Consider the following 23,757-nt stretch of genomic DNA (forward strand, 5'->3'; position numbering starts at 1 on the left):
CACAACACACACACGCATCACCCCAACACACACACACACATCACCCCCCAACACACACACATCACCCCCCACAACACACACACACACATCACCCCCCAACACACACACATCACCCCCCACAACACACACACATCACCCTCCACAACACACACACACACAGAAACATCACCCCCCACAACACACACACACACATCACCCTCCACAACACACACACAATCACCCTCCACAACACACACACATCACCCCCACAACACACACACACATCACCCCCCACAACACACACACACATCACCCCCAACACACACACACATCACCCCCCACAACACACATACATCACCCCCCACAACACACACACACACCACCCCCCCAACACACACACATCACCCCCCACAACACACACACCACCCCCAACACACACACATCACCCCAACACACACACACACATCACCCCCAACACCCACGCACACAAACATCACCCGCAACACACACACACATCACCCCCCACAACACACACACACCCAACACACACACAAACATCACCCCCCACAACACACACACACACAAACATCACCCCCAACACACATACACATCACTCCCCACAACACACACACACCCCCCACAACACACACACACATCACCCCACAATACACACACACACAGAAACATCACCCCCCACAACACACACACACAAAAACACTCCGACACACACACACACACAAACACCCCCCCACAACACACACACACATCACCCCCTCACAAACACCTCCCCACAACACACACACATCACCCCCCACAACACACACACACACACAGAAACATCACCCCCCACAACACACACACACACATACACAAAAACATCACCCCCCCCCCCACAACACACCACACAGAAATATCACCCCCGCCCACAACACACACACACAGAAACATCCAGGTGTGTGACCCCACACACAACACACACAGACACACTCACAGCAACATCATCCCAGGTGTGTGACTCCACAACACACACCAATGTGCACCGTCAGCCTGCACCCGCACAGCAGGCCTGCACGCGGGAGTCTCAGCCACACTGTGCCCGACGAGGCGTGTTCACTGGGTAATGCAAAGGTGGGAACCAGGGTACCCTCAGGTGAAATCTGTTGGTTGGATGTCGCCAGTCTTGCCGTGCTGCCTGGTTCTGAAAGGCCCCCAAGGAGCACCAAATGAACAGGAAGGAGGCAAGCAGCTATGCTGGGGACAGAGGCGATCACCACCCATGGGCAGGGGGTCCGTCCCCCACGCGTCCCACAATTGGGACTGGGAGTGCGGTGGGAGCACGTGGCAGCATCACAAGGGAAAAGTAGTCCATGATCCCAGTGCGCAACGCAGCTTGTGCTCACCGAAGAGCGCAGGGTGAGGCATCTGGGACTGAAACGAAATGACTTGGCTTGGTGGAACAGACAGGGACAGAAGCAGAGCCTCCAAACCAGAGGACGCGTGGGAGACAGTGACCAAAGCTGGCCACGGACACAAGAATGCCCCAGCCAACTGTCTGCCCTCTGCAGCCAAGTCAGAACCCAACTAAGTGGAAGGCGGCCCTTTCAGCAAGGGTAGAAAAGTAAAAACACACCTGAATCGCTCAGGGATCAGAGAGGACGTGGTCAGGGAGAGTGGGCGAGGCTGGAGTTGAAGGAGAATGGGAGAACCCAGAGCAAAGCCCTGGGTGCAGCTAAAACAAGACAGAGGGATATAGGGGGCCTGGATGCTTACATCAGAAAGGGGGAAGACTAAAAAACAAAGAAAACAAAGTATGGATTACCCTCGAACAAAAAAATAGAGAGGGGAAAGTATTAATAAGCATGCATCTAATTTATGAAATGAGGAAATGAACAAAACACTAAAACCAAGCGAAAGAGAAGAATGGAAATAATTAAGAAATGTAAGAGGTTAACATGAAAAATAAAAATTAATGAAGATCAACCAAATTAAACATCGCTGCTGTGTGGGCCGGGTGCAGTGGCTCACGCCTGTAATCCCAGCACTTTGGGAGGCCGAGGAGGGCAGATCACTTGAGCCTAGGAGTTCCAGATCAGCCTGGGCAACATGGCGAAAACCTGTCTCTACAAAAAATAAAAACAAATTAGCCAGGTGTGGTGGTGGGTGCCTGTAATCCCAGCTCCTTGGGAAACTGAGGTGAGGGAGCATCGCTTGAACCCAGAAGGTGGAAGTTGCGGTGAGCCGTGATCTCGCCGCTGCACTCCAGCCTGGGCGACAGAGTGAGACTCTGGCTCGAAAATAAATAAACAATTTTAAAATTGTTTCTGTGAAAAAACTAATAAATAGTCTAACATCTGGCAACAAAATTAGCAGAAAGAGGAAGAGACACAAATAAGCAACGTCGACGAAAAGAGGAACGCCATGACAAAGGCTGCAGAGATGACATTGTGGTGAAAGAATTCCATAAACAACTTTATGACAATTTAAAAACTGAGCAAAACAGCCCACTCCCAGGAGAAATATAACATGGAATGGACTCAAAGTGAAGTTCAAACCCTGCATAGACTAATTCATTTTAAAGACATTGGATCTTGCATTCCGAATCAGGGGTGCAAAGACAAAAAAAGACATTGAACCAGTAGTTAAATCTCCTACCAAGCAAAAAACAGTATGAATTTTTTAAATTACATTATCACCAAGGGGGTCCTTTATTATTATTTTTTTAGTTTTACCTTTTTAAGGAGATGAAGTCTCACTTTGTCACCCAGGCCAGAGTGCAGTGGTGAGATCCTGGGACGCGGAGGCTACAGTGAGCTGAGATCGCGCCACTTATTATTTTATTTTATTTTATTTTATTTTTTGATACAGAGTCTCACTCTGTCACCCAGACTGGGGTGAAGTGGCACAATCTCGGCTCACTGCAACCTCTGTCCCCCAGGTTCAAGCGATTCTCCTGCCTCAGCCTCCTCAGTAGCTGGGATTACAAGCTCCTGCCAGCACACCCGGCTAATCTTTGTATTTTTTGTAGAGACAGGGTTTCACCACATCAGCCGGGTTGGTCTTGAACTCCTGACCTCAGATGAACCACCCTCTTCAGCCTCCCAAAGTGCTGGGATTACAGGCGTGAGCTACACCCAGCTAGTAGCAAGGAACATATGTTCAACAAGATATAAAAACCACAAACCAAAGAATAAAGAGATTGGTAAATACAACAAGAAAAAACTAAGGTTTTAATAAGTGAACTTCTCTTCATCAAAAGACACCACAAACCAAGCCAAAAAAAACCAAGCCATCTCTTGGGAGGTGTTTGTAACACGTATCACTGATCAAGGATTAGTTTTCACTACCTGAAAAGAAGGTAGGACACCATTAGAAAAAAGGCAAGCAATTGAATAGAAAAATGGGCGAGAGCCGGGCGCGGTGGCTCAAGCCTGTAATCTCAGTACTTTGGGAGGCCGAGACGGGCGGATCACGAAGTCAGGAGATCGAGACCACCCTGGCTAACCCGGTGAAACCCCGTCTCTACTAAAAAATACAAAAAACTAGCCGGGCGAGGTGGTGGGCGCCTGTAGTCCCAGCTACTCTGGAGGCTGAGGCAGGAGAATGCTGTAAATCCGGGAGGCGGAGCTTGCAGTGAGCTGAGATCCGGCCACTGCACTCCAGCCTGGGCAACAGAGCGAGACTCCGTCTCAAAAAAAAAAAAAAAAGAAAAAAAAGAAAAATGGGCGAGAGGTGGTAACAGGTAGCTGGCAGAGAAGCGAAGCTGAATTGTCAGCACACGCATGAAAGGGGAAACTAAATTAAAACTGCAAAGTGGATGAACAAAATATAAACATCAGCCTGGAGAAGGAAAAGTTCATTTTTGCAGAACACCAGCTCAATGGAGGTGAAACGACAGCATTAAGAATGCACTGTTTTGCAACCACTGATGGGATCACTGATTGAGACAAGGATTATCACTGGATGCCCAAGTCACACGTGAAAGTTAACGGGGGCCAGTATGTTCAGTTTCAAAGAACCACCTGACTGATTACTTATAAAGTTAAAAGGATGTCTTGAAAATAGAGAACAACAGCCAGGCATGGTGGCTCAGTCCTGTAATCCCAACACTTTGGAAGGCCAAGGTGGGTGGATCATGTGGTCAGGAATTTGAGACCAGCCTGGCAAACATGGTGAAACCCTGTCTCTACTAAAACTACAAAACTTAGCTGGACATGGTGGTGGGCACCCGTAATCCCAGCTACTTGGGAGGCTGTGGCAGGAGAATCCCTTGAACCTGGGAGGCAGAGGTTGCAGTGAGCCAAAATCGCACCATTGCACTCCAGCCCAGGCAACAGAGCGAGACTCCATCTCAAAACAAAAACACACCACAATGGCACCCAATGACATCTCGGCCAGCGTGCAGGGTGCATCCCTCAGTCCGGCATTTGCATTGCTGGGTACAGATTGCTGCTGGTCACTGCAAAGAATCAAAAAACCTCCACACATTCACCAAGAAGAGAATAGACAGGTACACTGTGGTGTATTCATAGATGGGTTCTACACGATTAAAACTGACCTGCAGCTGTGAGCCACCAATGGCGAAGTCCTGGACACAGCAACCACACTGGGGTGGCAGTGAAACAGTTGCAAAAGGAAAACTCACGCTACTTACATGACATTTAAACAATATTTTTATATTTTAAAATATCACATGCACCTGGATATAGAGAATACACACTTATGATGAAAGGTCCCAGCCAGCAGAGGGGATTCCACCGCAAAGGAGCTGCACAGAGCACTCAACTCAGATGAAGTCATCATGTTGCATTTCTCCTTCTCCTTCTCCTTCTCCTTCTCCTTCTCCTTCTCCTTCTCCTTCTTCTTCTCCTTCTTCTCCTCCTTCTTTTATTAGATAGAGTCTCACTGTGTTGCCCAGGCTGGAGTGCAGTCACTCACACCCTCACGGCTGACTGCAGCCTCAACCTCCCAGGCTCAGGTGATCCTCCCATTTCAGCCCCCTGAGTAGCTGGAACTACAGGTGCACACCACCATGCCTGGCTAACTTTTTTGTTTTCGTTTTTGTTTTTGAGACGGAGTCTCGTTCTGTCGCCAGGCTGGAGTGCAGCAGTGATCTCGGCTCACTACAACCTCTGACTCCTGGGTTCAAGCAATTCTCCTGCCTCAGTCTCCCGAGTAGCTGGGATTACAGGCGCCCGCCACCACACCCGGCTAATTTTTGTATTTTTAGTAGAGACGGGGTTTCACCGTGTTGGCCAGGATGGTCTCGATCTCCTGACCTCGTGATCCACCCGCCTCGGCCTCCCAAAGTGCTGGGATTACAGGCGTGAGCCACCGTGCCCGGTCCCAACTTCCGTATTTTTTGTAGAGACTCCCTGTGTTGCCCAGGCTAGTATCAAACTCCTGGACTCAAGCCTCCCAAAGTGCTGGGATTACAGGCTTGGGCTACCATGCCCGGTCCCAACTTCTGTATTTTTTGTAGAGACTCCCTGTGTTGCCCAGGCTAGTATCAAACTCCTGGACTCAAGCCTCCCAAAGTGCTGGGATTACAGGCTTGAGCTACCATGCCCAGCCATGTTGTTTTTCTTAAGCTAAGTGGGGGCTGGGTAGATGGGGGCTCTTCCTAACTTTATTTACGCCTCCTGGCATAGTTTAAATAGTTCCTGATTGTTAACTATAGGGGGAAAGGCATTTGCTGAAAGTCAATTCTTGTCTCTGAAAGCAAAACAACACGAAAGCTCAAGAAACTATAGAAAACTATAAATAAGCACTTCCTTTATCTCCCCTTGCTGTTGGAACACTAAGGCGTTCCAGTCCAAGACAGGAACCCAAGAAGGATGCCTGCTTTTACCATTACTGTTCGACCCTGGTCTGGAAACGAAGGACAATGCCAGCGATGTGAGGCGGAAATGAGACGTATAACTTCTGGAAAGGAGGAGCCAAAACAGCACATTCCTAGGAGCCCCCAGAGAGTCGGCGGAAGAGTTTTCAGAAAGAATGAGAGAATTCAGGAACGCGGCCAGATGCAAAATACATAGTTTAAATCCGTTTTTAAAATTATTTTCCAACCACCACCAGCTAGAAGATAAGGTAGAATTTGAACACTTTTTACTCTAAAAAAACCCGAACAAGAGTATAAAGTACTTAGCGATGGTCCTCTTGAAAAGTGTTTGGAGTCTGTAGCAAGAAAATGACAAACTTGAATGACAAATGTAAGAAAAAACTTTTGCAAAAAAAAAAAAAAAGAAAAAAAAATGGGTAGGGAGTTTGACTCTTACAAAAAATCATTTCTTTCCAAATCAATGTGTAGGCTTATCAGATTTTCAACCAACATTCTAGTGAGTTTATTTGGGGGTGGGGGTGGGCAGGGGTGGGGAGATACTTGGCAAAAAGAAGCTGAAATTCATACAGGAGAAACACGGAGGAATGGCCAAGAACATTTGGAACATCAGAGCAGATTTCAGAAGTGAAGGTGATGTAGCAGATTCATATTTAGAGCTCCCTGCAGACCAGCAGTCGGACAAAGCGTCTTTGGCCCAGGCCCCGTAACTCTCACAGCAGGCTGAGGAGGTAGATGCTCTTATCCTTGGAGTCTTCCCAGAGAGCAAACCGAAGCTCAGAGGGGGTTGAACAAAATCCCAAAGGTCACACAGCTACAAGGCAGTGCAGTCAACTCTGGGACTGTGACTCCTGACTTCACGACCACACCTTCTGTAGGTTGTAACACTGATCCTCATTCCACAATACCCATCCCACAACACTGCGTGTGCACGGGAACCTCGGGGTGGCAGGGTCGAGGAAGGCTGGGGGGATAGTTCATAAAAGAGGTCGAGAAAATTAGGTATGCACTGGGGCAGTGTGATTTGCTCTCCACATCAAATGCCAAAATACAGTCCAGGTGAATTACAGAGGCCATGACATGTGAAAAAAGAAAAAAGGTTAAAAATAAAGCCAGAGGCCGGGCGCAGTGGCTCACGCCTGTTATCCAAGCACTTTGGGAGGCCGAGGCGGTTGGATCACCTGAGGTTAGGAGTTCGAGATGTGCCTGGCCAACACGGCAAAACCCTGTCTCTACTAAAAATATAAAAAAATAACCTGGGCATGGTGGCGGGCGTCTGTAATCCCAATTACTGGGGAGGCTGAGGCAGGAGAATCGCTTGAACCCCGGAGGCGGAGGTTGCAGTGAGCCAAGATCACGCCACTGCACTCCAGCCTGGACAATAGAGCAAGACTCCATCTTGAATACATAACTACATAAGCTAGAGAGATGCGTGGTGCACACTCATCTGCTTTCATGCTGGGGAACAATGTTTCGAGCTTTAGAACAGTGGAAACACGATGGAAGAAAAGGGCAGCTCAGCCCATTTCACTACTTCACCATGTCAAGTTTCTGTCTACCCAAACATGTCCACCAACATTAAAAGGCAGATTTCCACTCCTGGCTGAGATGGGGTAGCAGGGACTGGATTTATCTTCCTGCCTGAAACAACCAAATAGCAACACAGAACAGACAAAATACACAACACAATGAAACAACCAAACGGCAACACAGAACAGACAACACACACAACACAATGGCTCTCAAGACCCCACACGTGGGTGGTGCGCAACAGTGCTTCCCGGGCTGGGAACTGGCCTTGGGGGCCTCTCGCTGCCTGTGCAGTTTCTGGTGGGTTTCCAAGCTTCAGTGCAGGAAGTGGGAGTTGAGATGGAGGCCACAGAGTCCCTAAGCGGATGAGGCAGAGCTGGGGGTCTCCAGGCAGCTGAAGTTCATGAAGCTCACAGAGCTGCCCAGAGAGAGAAGCTGAGACTGGAGAGTCCCCCTGGAGTATTAGGGACAGAGCCATCAGCACATGCCAGGGGAAAGGTCCCAAGGCAGGAAAGCACTATCAGAAAGGACTACAGAGACCAGTGCTGGGCAGTGCCGGGCGCTCGCATGGATCTAGGAATTGTGTCTGCTCCCACCAGCCACAGCAGAAAACCCTATCACGCACAGCGATGGGGTGCTCAGAAACAGCTTGCCCCCATGGTGGGGAAGAGTTAGCCCACACTATTCCAGACCTCCCTTACAAACGGTAAAAGTAATACTTGAAAGGATCAAACTGCTTGCAGATAAACAGCTACATTCCAGAACAAAGCTCAGGAATATTTGTGGAAATATAAAAGGATCCAGCTCCCACCCGAGTTAAAGTTTACAATGTCTGCATTCCGATAAAAAATTATCAAAAAGACACAGAAGCAGGAAAGGGTGACCCATAAAAAAGAGGAAATATCCGTCACTCAAAGTCAACTGTGGGACGCTAAAGCTCACCACTAATACCCTACGGCCGCCCCTAAAACAACAACACAAAGAGTTACTGCGAAAACGCCAACGAACAAGATGACGTGATGAATCAAACTTCTCACGAACGCAATGGGAGGCAGAGAAAAGAGTAAAGGGGAGAAAAGAACAGCGACAAATAGAAAGCAAGTAACAAGGTGACAGACTCTAACTTAACCATACCAGTAAGCACGTTAAATATCAATGGGCTCAACTCCCCGATTAAGAAGCAGAGGGGCCATGCATGGTGGCTCACGCCTGTAATTCCAGTAGTTTTAGAGGCTGGTAGAAGAGGATCCCCTGAGTCCAGGAGTTTAAGACCAGCCTGGGCAACAGAGGGAGAATGCATCTCTCCAAAAAAAAAATTTAGCTGAGCGTGGTGCCATGTGCCTGTAGTCACAGCTACTTGTGAGGCTGAAGCAGGAAGATCCCTTGAGCCCTGGAGGTCAAGGCTGCCATGAGCTGTGATTGCACCAACACACTCGAGCCTGGGCAACAGTGAGACCCTGTCCACACACCCCCAACCAGAGGTTGTCTCATTGATAAAATAGCAAAGCCCAACTACGTACTGCCAATAAGAAATATGGTTTAACTGGCCAGGTGTGGTGGCTCACACCTGTAATCCCAGCACTTTGGGAGCCCGCGGTGGTAGGATTGCTTGAGCCCAGGAGGACAAGAACACCCTGGGCAACATTTCTACCAGGATTTGGTAGAAACCCCATCTCTACAAAAAATACAAAAATTAGTGAGGCATGGTGGCACACGCCTATAATCCCAGCTACTAGGGAGGCTGAGGCACAAGAATCGTTTGAACCCAGAAGGCAGAGGTTGCAGTGAGCTGAGATCGCGCTGCTGCACTCCAGCCTGGGCGACAGAGCAAGACTCGGTCTCAAAAAGAAAAACAAAAGAAGAAAAGTCTCAAATCAACGACCTCGCTCTCAGCTTAAGGAAAATAGAAAAAGAAAAGCAAATTCAATCCAAAGTGGGCAGAAGAAAGGAAATGGTAAACATCAAGTGGAAGCTGATAAAACAGAAAACAATAAATAATAGAACAAAATTGAGAAAACCAAAACTTGGTTCTTTAAGAATATCAATAATCCTGATAAACCTTTCACCAACTTGATGGGGGAGGGCCCAGGGAAAGGAGGAGAAGGACAGAAATTACCAATATCGGGAACAAGAGAGGTGGCATGAGTACAGATTCTGCAGAAATTCAAAGAACAAAGAGGCCGGGCACAGTGGCTCACGCCTGTAACCCCAGCACTTTGGGAGGCTGAGGTGGGTGGATCACCTGAGATCAGGAGTTGGAGACTAGCCTGCCCAACATAGTGAGACCCCATCTGTAATAAAAATACAAAAATTAGCCGGGGATGGTGGTAGGCGCCTGTAATCCCAGCTACTCAGGAGGCTGAGGCAGGAGAACCACTTGAACCCAGGAGGCAGAGGCTGCAGTGAGCCAAGATTGCACCACTGCACTCCAGCCTGGGCGACAAGAGCGAAACTCCATCTAAAAAAATAAAAATTAAAATTAAAAAAAGAAGAAAATATTGGTGAACAGCTTTATGCCAATTAATTTGACAAGTTAGATGAAACGGATATGTCTCTTGAAAAACTGAAAATGCCAAAGCTCACACAAGAAGAAACAACTGACCTAAATAATTCTCTTTTAAAAACTGAGAGAGCAGCAAAAACCCTCCCACAAAGAAAATTCAAGCCCCACATGGCTGCCTGATGTGTGAATGAGTCTTTACTCAGTTAAACTCTGTTGAATTATCTAAGACTTCTCTTTATTTTTATTTATTTATTTTCTTTTTTTGAGACAGGGTCTCCCACTGTGGCCCAGGCGGGGGTGCAGGGGTACAATCTCGGCTCACTGTAGCCCCCGCCTCCCGGGTTCAAGTGATTCTCCCACCTCAGCCTCCCGAGTAGCTGGGATTACAGGCATGTGCCACTACGCATGGCTAATTTTTGTTTGTTTATTTATTTATTTGTTTAGAGATGGAATCTCGCTCTGTTGCCCAGGCTGGAGTAAAGGGGTGTTATCTCTGCTCACTACAACCTCCGCCTCCCGGATTCAAGTGATTCTCATGCCTCAGCCTACCGAGCAGCTGGGATTACAGATGCCTGCCATCACGCCTGGCTAATTTTTGTATTTTTAGTAGAGACAGAATTTCACCATGTTGGCCAGGCTGGTTTCGAACTCCTGAGCTCAGGCGATCCTCCTGCCTCAGCCTCCCAAAGTGCTGAGATTACAGGCGTGAGCCACTGTGCCCGGCCAAGTTTTCTCTTTAAATGGATGGCATCAGAAGTGGAAATGGCGTAGAGCTTCCAGAGGCCCCCAGGAGCTCTGACTGACCAAAGGAGGACCCACAGGGCCCACTGTGCCCTCTGCTCTCTCAGAGCAGCCGGGGTTCGTGGGAAGTTCTCTCTTGGATTCCAAAGCTTCATGGATGTGTGTTTTGAGCTCTCTGAGTTTGCTTGAGCAAATTTTTTATCTAAACTGGGTTCAGAAGTCGTGACAGAAACTGGACTGGGTCCAGCATGGAATCTGATTTGATCATCCACTGGCTTGGATCCAGTAAGAGGCCCTTGCATGTCTGACTGGGTCAGGCAGAAACTAGCTGTAAATGGCAGGACTGCAGGAGGTACACACTCCAGCTTTTGGACACTCACAAGGATTTTCGTGTTCTACTCTCTCGGTTTCTTTTTCGTGCACACTAAGGTAGGGAAAAATCATTGCTAAGTTAATCGAGGGGATCTAAGAGCCAAAGCCAAGGTTTAATGTAAAATGGGATCCTTCGTCTCTGAGAAACCAAGCACCTTCTGGCTTGTACGTCCATCCATGTTAGGTCCCGGACGCAGCAAACGTTTACAGAAATGGTGGCATCTTACTAACGGTGAATGGAAATTACGGTGGGATGTTCCAGGTGAACACCACTGCACTTTAAGAAGTGCACCTAAACACAAGGCCTCCTAATTAGTCCCATCGGGGATGCTGATTGATATGAAGAAGCTTCTAACATGATTTCAATATTTTTATTCCCTATTTTAAAAGTGTCTGCACAAAAGGCAAATAAGTCCTGGCAAGGTGGCCCACGCCTGTAATTCCAGCACTTTGAGAGGCCAAGGTGGGAAGATCGCTGGAGCCCAGGCATTTGAGACCAGCCTGGGCAACACAGTGAGGCACCCGCCCCCCAGCCCCCGCCCCGTCGCCCTGCCATCTCTACAGAAAAAAAAAAAAAAAAAAATTAGCCAGGCACGGTAGCACTCACCTGTAGTCCCAGCTGCTTAGGAGGCTGAAGCAGGAGGCAGAGGCTGTGTCAGAGGTGTGTGAACCAGAGCGACTCCATCTTGGACAGGAGCTGGGAACAATGAGGCTGAGACCTACGGGGCTGCATTCCCAGATGGTCAGGCGTTCTCAGTCACTGGATGAGACAGGAGGCCGGCACAAGATACGGGTCATAAAAACCTTGCTGATAAAACAGGTTGCAGTAAAGAAGCCAGCTAAAATCTACCAAAACCAAGATGGTGACAAGAGTGACCTCTGGTCGTCCCCACTGCTACACTCCCACCAGTGCCATGACAGTTTACCAACGCCATGGCAACATCAGGAAGTTACCCTATATGGCCTAAAAAAGGGGGTATGAGTAATCCACCCCTTGTTTGGCATATCATCAAGAAATAACCATAAAAATGGGCAACCAGCTGCTCTCAGGGCTGCTTGGTCCATGGAGTAGCCATTCTTTATTCCTTTACTTTGTTAATAAACTTGTATTTGCTTTGCGCTGTGGACTCACCCTGAATTCTTTCTTGCACAGGATCCAAGAAGCCTCTCTTGGGGTCTGGATCAGGACCCTTCTCCTGTAGCAATTGCAGTGAGCTGTGATGGCACCACTGCACTCCAGCCTGGGTGACAGAGCAACCCTGCCAAATAAAGACAAAATAAGATAATAAATGTAAATTAATTAATTAAGACAAATAAAAAGCTTAAGTGACCAGTTGACAAGAAAAAAATGAATCTTCTGGGCTCTTGGCCTGGTTACTATCCCGGACAGAACGCTATCCTAGATGAAGGGTTTCTAAAAGGTCTCTCAGATCCAGCAGGCTTACTTCAGATCCATCCACGCTGAGCTCAGGCAGAGGGAAGGCTTTCTCTGCCCTATTCCTTAATGGGCCCCACCCTGTACTCAGTAATTTTAGCTAAGAAACAGTAGTTACAGTTAGAAGGACCACCCATCCATAGGTTGGTGTGAAAGTAATTGTGGTTTCTGCAATTACTTTTCAACCAGCCTAATAACTCAAATGCACCTTTCTGACATTCAACTACTATCTTGAAACCATTTTGTGAAAGAAATTTACATCTCCACAAGACATTTCCATTTGCAATGTCTGGGAGGGACGTACCTTGGTTTTAAATTTACATAACAAGTCTTACGTTTGTTTAACGTGTTTTTCCTGGCCATCTTGTCTGAACTGGGCCTTGCTTTTTTCTTGATTTGAGCAAATGATGGTACAGTATTTAAGCTGAAAGTCTCAGCTCTGTACTTTTCAGATACACATTTTCTGCCTTGTTTCACCTAAGAGTTATATTTTTTGAAGGCAAATTGTTCCCTAGTTAACAATTGCTTAGTATGATAAAACAAGTAATCAGAAGATTGATTGTCCAAAGGGGGAAAAGAAAAACTATCTGAAAGCTGGCAAATGAAAATTCTTTGTGAAATCTGTAAGATCTGTTTCTATCTGTGTCTGTTATGACTATATGTCTCTTTGCATTACATGTATCTGATAATATTTAGGAAATAAAGCTGAAACCACCTTTGCACTGTCTCTTTGAGATGGTGAAAGACATCCAACTTAATTGACTCCATCTTGCCTTTTTTTTTTTTTTTTGAGATGGAGTTTTGCTTTTGTCGCCCAGGATGATGTGTAATGGCACAAACTTGGCTCACCACAACCTCCACCTCCTGGGCTCAAGGGGGAGGCAGTTCCTGCCTCAGCCTCCCAAGTAGCTGGGATTACAGGCATGTGCCACCATGCCTGGCTAATTTTGTACTTTTTTTACAATTTTATTTCGTTTTGTTTCGTTTTGTTTTTTTACAAAAAGTACAGGCGAGGTTTCACCATATTGGCCAGGCTGGTCTTGAACTCCTGACCTCGTGATCTACCCACCTCGGCCTCCCAAAGTGCTGGGATTTCAGGTGTGAGATTCATGAGCTCAGATTTGGATACTTTGGCATCTTATTTTATATGTATAGAAAATCTAAATGTAGGCTGGGTGCAGTGGCTCACGCCTGTAATCTCAGCACTTTGGGAGACCGAGGGGGATGGATCACCTGAGGTCAGGAGTTCCAGACCAGCCTGGCCAACATGGTGAAACCCCGGCTCTACTAAAAACTACAAGAATTAGCCAGGCATGGTGGCCTGCGCCTGTAATCCCAGCAACTTGGGAGGCTGAGGCAGGAGAATCGCTTGAACCCAGGAGGCAGAGGTTGCAGTGAGCTGAGATCGCACCACTGCACTCCAGCTTGGGTGACAGAGTGAGACTCCATCTCAAAAAAAACAAAAGTAATCCCTGCACTTTGGGAGGCTGAAGCAGGCAGATTACCTGAGGTCAGGAGTTCGAGATGAGCCTGGGCAAAACATAGTGAAACCCCATCTCTACCAAAAATACAAAAATTACACCTGCACCCCGGCATGGTGGCACGTGCCTGTAATCCCAGCTACTCGGGAGGCTGAGGCAGAAGAATCACTTGAACCTGGGAGGCAGAGGTAGAAGTGAGCTGAGATCAGGTCACTGCACTCCAACCTGAGTGACAGAACGAGACGCCATCTTAAACAAACAAACAAAACTAAATGTATTAGATCTGTAAACAAATATTTGAAGAAACATCTTTCTAAAAAAATTATGAAGTGGTTCTCCTCTACAAATACTGATATAAAATAGTTCACAATTATTTCTTAGGGTTTTCACTGGGATTTGGGTTACTGATATAAGTGTAGTTAACATTTGCAATTAAGACTACGATAGATATAAGAAAAACAATACAGAATACAGAAAATATAAAAAATACAGAAAATATAAAAATATACAGAAAATATAAAAAATCAAGATACGCTTTTGGTGAGAGAAGGTATAAAGGCATGAAAAATGTGTGTTTAAAAATCATTTTTTCTAGTTTGAAGCTACTTAAAGCTCATTTCAAACTGACAGAATAGGCCGGGCGTGGTGGCTCATGCCTGTAATCCCAGCACTTTGGGAGGCTGAGGCAGATTGGATCACCTGAGGTCAGGAGCTCGAGACCAGCCTGGCCAACATGGGGAAACCCCGTCTCTACTGAAAATACAAAAATTAGCCGGAGGTGGTAGTGTTTGCCTGTTTTCTCAGCTGCTCGGGAGACTGAGGCAGGAGAATTGCTTGAATCAGGGAGGCAGACGTTGTGGTGAGCCAGGATTGTGCCATTGCACTCCAGCCTGGGTGACAGAGTAAGACTCTGTCTCAAAAAAAAAAAAAAAAAATCAAAGGAATAAAAAGATGCAGGTAAAACAAAAACATAGAAAGTTAAGAAGAAAAATTTTAAAGTTATATGTAAGATTCTAAAAGGCTTAGGAAAACCTTGTTTAGTCACGAGATGAGTGAGATTGGATGGACTTTTTTTTTTTTTTTTGGAAACCAAGTCTTGCTCTGTTGCCCGGACTGGAGTACAAAGGCACATCTCAGCTCACTGCAACCTCCGCCTCCCAGGCTCAAGCAATTCTCCTGCCTCAGCCTCCCGAGTGCCTGGGATGACAGGCACCCGCCACCATGCCCAGCTAATTTTTTGTATTTTTAGTAGAGACAGGGTTTCACCATGTTGGCCAGGCTGGTCTCGAACTACTGACCTCATGATCCACCCGCCTCAGCCTCCCAAAGCACTGGGATTACAGGCGTGAGCTGCCACCCCCGGCCAGATTGATTTGTTTATAAGGTTTTATGAAAATTAGTTTTAGTATTGATAAATATACTAGTCTAAAAGTAAAATTTGCTTCTCTCTTTTGAACAAGAACTTTTATGTGTATTAATAAGAGATAGTAATAATGATTGTTAATCTTTTGAGTAAACTGCGAGAGACAGAGAGAGAGAAAAGAGATTCTGTCTCATGCTGTCTTTCTCAGTGTAAAAAAACTGAATCTCTTCTCTCACAAAGAATACAGGTTTTTGCTTTTTAAAATCTTAGAAATACCACTTTGGCTAAAAGAATGACGATTCTACAGTCGCCTGTAAACCTATTTTGCTTGAGTGTTTTAGATCTTTGAAATTTTTGACAGGCTTCCCAAAATCACACTTCAATTGTAAAATCAGGTATCTTTTCAACTTCAAACTAATTTTGGGACGCTACTAAGGGCCCCTATAGTATCCAAAAAAGAGAGTGACAGAAGTATTTGATAAACTAAATTACATGGGAAGCACTGCCAAATAAGAAATGATGGTTAACCTTATGTGAGATATTGTTTATGAATACATCATTAATACGCGCTCCAAAATTGTATGGGATTCCTAAAATTCTGATACATCTTGGCACATGCTGTCACTCATAATTACAGTTATGTTAAGTTATTGTTGGCCACAGAAATAACCAAAACTCCTTGTCAATTCTGTCTTTAACCATGGCCATTTTAAGTCATTTCCATAGTTAACTGCTTTTTTCTGACGTTTCTGAAAACTCTTCACAAGCATGCACAATCCTACAATACTAAGTCTTCTAGGAGGTTCTTGAAAGGATAGAAAGGACCCTGGAAAAAAACCAAAAACAAACAAACAAACAAAAAAGAAAGGACCCTGTAGGCCCTCTCGAACAGGCTTCTGATAACTTTAGTGTAATATCATCTGGATGGGGTAAAAATTCCTAGAACTCTAACGAAAACATTGACTGGTTTATAACATGGCTAACCTGGGTAGGACAAAAATTAATTGAATACCAAGAAAATACTTTGCCAGCTTTTCATGCTAAATCAGCCAGTACCCAATTTGAATAAAATCCATAGTCCAAGTCAAATTACCTACGATAACCCTTCTAATAAGCAGTGCTATACACCTGAATTGGAGAAACAAAATTGGTATTTAAGAAGATATAAGCCCAGTGTCAAGCATGGACCCACGGACAGCCCAGATGGTCACCTGGTTCTTCCTGTGTCCTTAAATCTTCTATTATTAAATGCTCTGCATGCCATGACTCATCATGGAAGAGACAAAATAATCCAAATTATATATATATTATGTATTTTTTTGTATATACATATTATATATACATCAGATAGACATGTGTTTGGCATGGTGACGGTTGTAAGTTGTTAAAATGGTTTACGACCAATGTTTAGTTTGCCAACCCCATAATCCTGGGAGGACAATCGAAACTTCAATTATACTTCTGCTACTTGATGGGCCATTTAAACATTACTGGAGGGATTTCCTTCCATTGTCATTTTCAATGCCTGTTTTCTGATTATATAGAAGCTTTCCCAGGCAAGAGCACTGATGTTATAGCAGTAGCTAAAATATTATTAGAAAATTGTTTTTCTCGTGGGACGTTCCTTGAGAAATCTCCAGTGACACAGGTACTTGTTCCACTGCTCAAGCGGAAAAACTGTTAAATAAGTTGTTGCAGATACAATCATATTAAAAGCAAGGGAACTGAATGAAGTGGGCTGCCTTGGTCTAGGGTGTTGCAGGTAGATGGCCATCAGGTCCATTTCCAGTGGAAAACATAGGTTGGCACCTTATGAAATAGTCCCTGGAAGGCCTATACAGAACCTCATGTATCTTCCACTCCTCATCTCCGATATGACTAAAGGCTCCAAGGCCTTAACGCATTATGCCTAAGTACATTTTCACCAGGTACAGAAAGCTTTTCATGGTACACTGAGGACTCTACTAAGCCCTACACCATCTAAAACTCAGACATTTGGTTTTCTGAGAGTATCACAGAAAGACTGCCCTTGCCACCCACACTGCAGTGAAACTTTAGGACTTCGAACCCTGGGTTCATTATCTCACAGCTCAAGAGGGCACCGCCAGACTCTAGGAACTGCAGCCCCGTCGGAGATTTTAAGGTAAAGTTAATCAGGGAAGTCTCTCTCCAGAAGCAGACGGCATCCCAGACGTGAACAGCTTTTCCCCAAGAACCTATCTTGAGACCATTATGCCTCTGAACAACAGAACTAAAAAGGGATCTCTTATGTGCGCTCATGGAGTATACTTTTATTTGTGGAGGATTTTGCAGCCAATCCTACACGTGGCCAACCTTTTGCCTTGACAGTTGGAAGATGAAGGGTCAATGTAGGTGGAAAAAAAATATTTTTTTTTGAGACAGAGTCTCTCTGTTGCCCAAACTGGAGTGCGGTGGTGTGATCTCAGCTCACAGCAACCTCTGCCTCCCGGACTGAAGCAATTTTCTTGCCTCAGCCTCCCGAGTAGCCGGGATTATAGGCACCCACCATCATGCCCAGCTAATCTTTGTATTTTTAGTAGAGACAGGGTTTCACCATGTTGGCCAGGCTGGTCTCGAACTCCTGACCTCAAGTGTCCACCTTGGCTTCCCAAAGTGCTGGGATTCCAGGTGTGAGCTCCTGTGCCCAGCCTGGGTGAAAAATGTGAATGGTGCCTTTGTTGCTTTATAATCAGTCACAAACATCGGTCCATTCCTCTACACCACAGCTTAAAGAGAACTCTGGCAAGAGCTTCACTCTTAGATGGGCATCATTTCTGAGGCCTCTTTTTCCACAGTTTGGAGTAAATGAGGCAAAGATTTAAAATGTATCCCTCTGCCGGGCACAGTGGCTCACGCCTGTAATCCCAGCACTTTGGGAGGCCGAGGCGGGCATATCACGAGGTCAAGAGATCAAGACCATCCTGGCTAACATGGCAAAACCCTATCTCTACTAAAAATATAAAAAATAAACTGGGTGTGATGGTGGGCGCCTGTAATCCCAACTACTTGGGAGGCTGAGGCAGGAGAATCACTTGAACGCAGGAGGTGGAGGTTGCAGTGAGCCGAGATCACGCCACTGCACTCCAGCCGACGGAGCGAGACTCCGTCTCATAAAAAATAAAAATAAATAAAAAGTATCCCTCATAATTGGCTCTAGAACAGATTCTACTCCAAAGTCTATGGTTACACAACAGTCCTTAAATTCTCTTGCTAAAGGTGTGTGAGATGATAGACCTGCTCTGGATTCCTTACTAGCTAAACAGAGGAGTATCTGTACCATTGCTGACGCTTCGTGTTGCGCATGGAGGAATGTATCGGGTATTAGAAAGGTTCGGTTGTAGGGGATTAACAAACAGGCTGCTTGTTTGAAATGAGTAGACTCTTTATCTAGCTCACTCTCTGATCTGTTTGATTTTCGTTGGTTTGGTTCACGGGACCCCACCTAAGGAGCATGCTCCAAATTCTTGGTATTAAATATGATCTTCCTAATAGTCATAATACTCGTCTCCCTGGTGCTCTGTATTCTCTCAGAAGTTTTACATGTTTGCACGCAGCCATCTGTAGGATGTTAAATGGTGTCTCTTTGGCTGGAGCAACAAGAACTCAAAGAAACACAGGGCCATGAGGACATCATAACCCACGAATGACATGCTGTGACCAGAAGCCCGAAGTGGCTGTGACTGAGGTGGGTGCTAAGGCCCTAAGGCTTGGCTACACTTTCCACTAAATGAGAACTTGACCAAAGGCAGGGAATTTTTAAACAACATTATAAGAGGCCATTGTTTTGAACTGAGCTCCTGCAAGAGGCCCCAACAGATCAGACCAAACCCAGACGGAGTCACGCAAGCTAAATGTGACACCATCAAACTGAAGCTTTACGGAAGCGGATAGGTCCTAAGGCAGACCAGGGTTTGTTTTTCTGAGCACATGAAATTCCAGCACAAGGAGGTTCCTCTCTATTCGGTCCTCGGTCCTCGTTCCCACTTACGAAACCCATTGTTCTGCTATTTCCCAGCGGGACTTGGGACCAAATACGTACATTTACGATGGCGACAGGGACGTCAGCGTCTAAAGGGGGAAATCGTTAAATTAATCTTGGCGTAAAGCTGCTGCCTGACATAGTTTACGTTCCACCTTCTCCATCCACCATGAACTGAAACCTAACTGGAGATGTAAACAGACTGAAACCTGCCCTTGTGCCACTCACCAGGTTTCCGCTCATCAAGGGTGCCGACCATTCAAACCATGTTCAGATAAGGCAAGCGTCAAGCTGCAGCCCCTCCGGTGGTTTCTGTGCTTTGCTTCCGTTTTCTGTACCTCCTTTCCTTTTTCTGTCCACCAATCTTCAGCCATGCAGCAGTACCGGAGCCTCTCGGAACCTATTTGGGTCTGGGGGCTGCCCAATTAGCAAGTGGTTCTTTGCTGAATTAAATTCTGTTAAGTTTAATTTGTCCAAAGTTTTTCTTTTAACGGTACAGAAAAGCATTTGAAAAATCCAACATCGGTTCCTGATTTTTTTAAAAAACACCACTCAGTAAATTAGGAATAGAGGGAACTTCCCCAACCTAATACAGGATATCTATGAAAACCCCACAACCAATGGTGGAAGACTGAACATCTTCTCACTAAGAACAGAAAGGAGGCTGGGATGTCTGCCTTCATCACTTCCATCCAACATTGACCTGGAGGTTCCTGCTCGTGCAATTAGGCCCCTAAAAAGAAATAAAAGCCATACAGATGGGAAAGGAAAAAGAAAACAATCTTATCTACAGACAACGTGACCATCTAACCCGATGGAATAAAAAACAAAAAAAAAAGCTACAAGAATTACTAAGTGAGATTAATAAGGTTAATAGAATAACAAGACTGATATACAAAGTTCATTGTGTTTCTATAAAATGGTAATCAACTATCAGATATCGACATTAGAAAATACCACTTCCTAACTGTATAAAAATAGACAATACGTAGAGGTCCATCTGACAAAAGATGTGAAAGACCTCCAAATTGAAAGAGTAAAATATTCCTGAAAGAAGTTAAAGAAGACCTGAATAAATAGGGACATCTAAGGTTTGTGGATTAGTAAGTTCAATACTGTTAAGATGTCAACTCTCCCCACATTTCTATAAATTAACAGGTCCATTCTAAAATGCATATGGAAAAGCAGAGGAGGTAGAAGAGCTCAAACGATCTGGAAAAAGAACACAACTGAAGAGCTAACATTCTAAGAATTCATATTAAGACCAGAGTAATCAAAACTGAATGATACTGATGTAAAAATACTCAAATAGATCCAAAAGAAAATAGTCCAGAAATAAGCTTACACATACATACTGATGACTTTTTTTCAGGCAGGGTCTCACTCTGTTGCCCAGGCTGGAGTGCAGTGGTGCAATCTCTGCTCACTGCAGCCTCAAATTCCCAGGCTCTAGGGATCCTCCCACCTCAGCCTCCCAAGTAGCAGGGACCACAGGTACCCACCACCACGCGCAGTTCAGACTTTTGACAAAGGTACAAAGGCGACTTGGTGGGCACTTGTAGCTTCTTCAAGAAAGCATGCTGCAGTAATTTCATATTCAGGAACAACTAGATCTCCACATGCAAAAAGAAAAGAAGAATTTGCATTCACACCTCACACTATACACAAACATGAACTCAAAAAGGATCATGGGTCTCAATGCAAAGCTGGAACCACAAAAACACAGGAGAAAATGTTTATGACTCTGGATAAGGCAAAGATTTCTCAGACAGGATACCAAAAGCACAATTCCTAAAAGAACAAATTGACAAACTGAAATTCATCAAAAATGTTTAAAATTTGCTCTTCAGATGGTTAACGGTGAGAAGACAAGCCACCAATCGGGAGAAAAATCTTTGCAAATCTATTTCATCAAGGACTGATTCAGAATATATATAAAGAACTCTCACGGTGGCTCACGCCTATAATCCCAACACTCTGGGAGGCCGAGGCGGGTGGATCACTTGAGGTTAGGAGTTTGAGACCAGCCGGACCAACATGGTGAAACCCCATCTCCACTAAAAATACAAAAATTAGCCAGGCGTGGTGGCAAATGCCTGTAATCCCAACTACTTGGGAGTCTGAGGCAGGAGAATTGCTTGAACCCGGGAGGCAGACGTTGCAGTGAGCCAAGATGGTGCCACTGCACTCCAGCCTGGGCAACAAGAGCAAAACAAAAAAAAAAAAAAGAAAGAAAGAAAGAAAGAAGAAAGAACTCTCAGACTTAAGAATAGGAAAACAAATAACCCAATTTTACAGCAACAGGCAAAAGATCTGCACAGATGCTTCCCCCAACAAGATATATCAGTGGCGAAGTAGCACGTGCAAAGCTGCACAGCGCCGTTGGTCCTTGGAGATATGCAAGCCAAAATCACAGACCGCACCCTACACGTCTAAGAAGGGCCAAAGTCAGCGAGATCAACCACTCCAACTGCAACATGAAATGAGAGCTAGGCTGTTTCCGAACAAGTTTCACACACACCTCCCACAGCATCTAGTCATTTTATTTCTGGGTCTCTCCCCAAGAGCAAAGGAAATGTATGTCCTTCTGAAAATCTGCGTGTGAATGCAAATGGCCACATTACTTTCCATCGTTCAAAACTGGAAACCACCCTGATGTCCACCAAGAGACGAACAGATGAGCGGGGTGGGGTGTACCCATGCTGTGGCAATAAAAATGAGTGTTTACAACAGACACAGCAGCAAGCATGGATCTCAGAATAGTTACGCTACGTGACCGACGTCAGACAAGGAGTGCTTGCGTGCTGCAGGATGTCATTTATGTAACTGTAAAAAAGCACAAACATTTGGGTGCAGGGCTCATGCCCGTAATCCCAGCCTTGGGTGCAGGGCTCATGCCTGTAATCCCAGCACTCTGGAGGTGGAGGCAGGAGGGTCACTTGAGCCCAAGAGTTTGAAGCCAGCCTGGGTAACATAGCAATACCTCGTCTCTACAAAAAAAAAATAAAAAACTTAGCCAGGTGTGATGGTGTGCACCTGCGGTCCCAGCTACTCGGGGAGCTGAGGCAGGAGGATCCGTCCAGCCCAGGAGGTTGAGGCTGCAAGGAGCTCTCATTGTACCACTGCACTTCCACATTCCAGCCTGGGAAACAGAGTGAGACCCTGTCTCAAACACACACACACACACTCCCACACTCCAGCCTGGGAAACAGAGACCCTGTCTCAAACACACACACACACACACACACACACCCCAGCCTGGGAAACAGAGACCCTGTCTCAAACACGCACACACACACTCACACTCCCACACTCCAGCCTGGGAAACAGACACCCTGTCTCAAACACACACACACACACACACACACACACCCACACACACCCCAGCCTGGGAAACAGAGACCCTGTCTCAAACACACACACACACACACATATACACACACACATTCCCACACACACCCCAGCCTGGGAAACAGAGACCCTGTCTCAAACACACATACACACATACACACACACATTCCCACACTCCAGCCTGGGATACAGAGACCCTGTCTCAAACACACACACACACACACACTCACACTCACACTCCCACACTCCAGCCTGGGAAACAGAGACCGTCTCAAACACACACACACACATACACACACACATTCCCACACACATCCCAGCCTGGGAAACAGAGACCCTGTCTCAAACACACACACACACACACACACACATTCCCACACTCCAGCCTGGGATACAGAGACCCTGTCTCAAACACACACACACGCACACACACCCCAGCCTGGGAAAAAGAGACCCTGTCTCAAACACACATACACACACACATACACACACACATTCCCACACACACCCCAGCCTGGGAAACAGAGACTCTGTCTTAAACACACACACACACACACACACACACCAGCCTGGGAAACAGAGACCCTGTCTCAAAAACACACACATGCACACACACTCTCCCACACTCCAGCCTGGGAAACAGAGACCCTGTCTCAAACACACTCACACACACCCACACACACACTCCCACACTCCAGCCTGGGAAACAGAGACCCTGTCTCACACACACACGCACACACACACACACTCCCACACCCCAGCCTGGGAAACAGAGACTCTGTCTCAAACACACATACACACACACACACAAGCAGAAACCAACCAGGACACCGGCTGCTCGGGACTGGGAGGTCCAGGGTGGGAAGGAGAGTCACACAGGGCACCAGGACAATTTTGGGGGCAATGGGTGCGTTTGTCTCCTGATGGGGTTGGCTTCATGGCTCTCTCTGTAGATTAAGATGGATGGAATCGTACAGTTTAAACGTGGCAATGACTGCGTGTCAATGACACTCCCAACGAAGGTGTTTTTAAAGAGTAAAAGGCAAATGACAAAACTGGGAAAATACTTGGAATCAAGTATGACAGAGAAGGAGTAATGTCATTCATACATTAAAGGCACTTGGAAAAACATGTAAGGAAAACATTTCCACCCTAACTAGTTTGCT

General features: G+C 45.9%; 1 long non-coding RNA gene across 1 annotated transcript; it reads right to left on the reverse strand.

The window, feature by feature from the left end:
• Window positions 1-4,680: 4,680 nt before the first annotated feature.
• On the reverse strand, window positions 4,681-20,824 carry LOC140713235 (uncharacterized). Its single transcript, XR_012095127.1, has 4 exons — window positions 19,469-20,824; window positions 12,094-12,220; window positions 11,569-11,721; window positions 4,681-4,860 (listed from the first exon to the last, which is right to left on the reverse strand). It is a non-coding gene; the product is annotated as an uncharacterized lncRNA (long non-coding RNA).
• Window positions 20,825-23,757: the final 2,933 nt, after the last annotated feature.

This window comes from Chlorocebus sabaeus, chromosome 1 (genome assembly GCF_047675955.1).
Source record: "Chlorocebus sabaeus isolate Y175 chromosome 1, mChlSab1.0.hap1, whole genome shotgun sequence".
NCBI classification, from domain to species: Eukaryota; Metazoa; Chordata; class Mammalia; order Primates; family Cercopithecidae; genus Chlorocebus; species Chlorocebus sabaeus.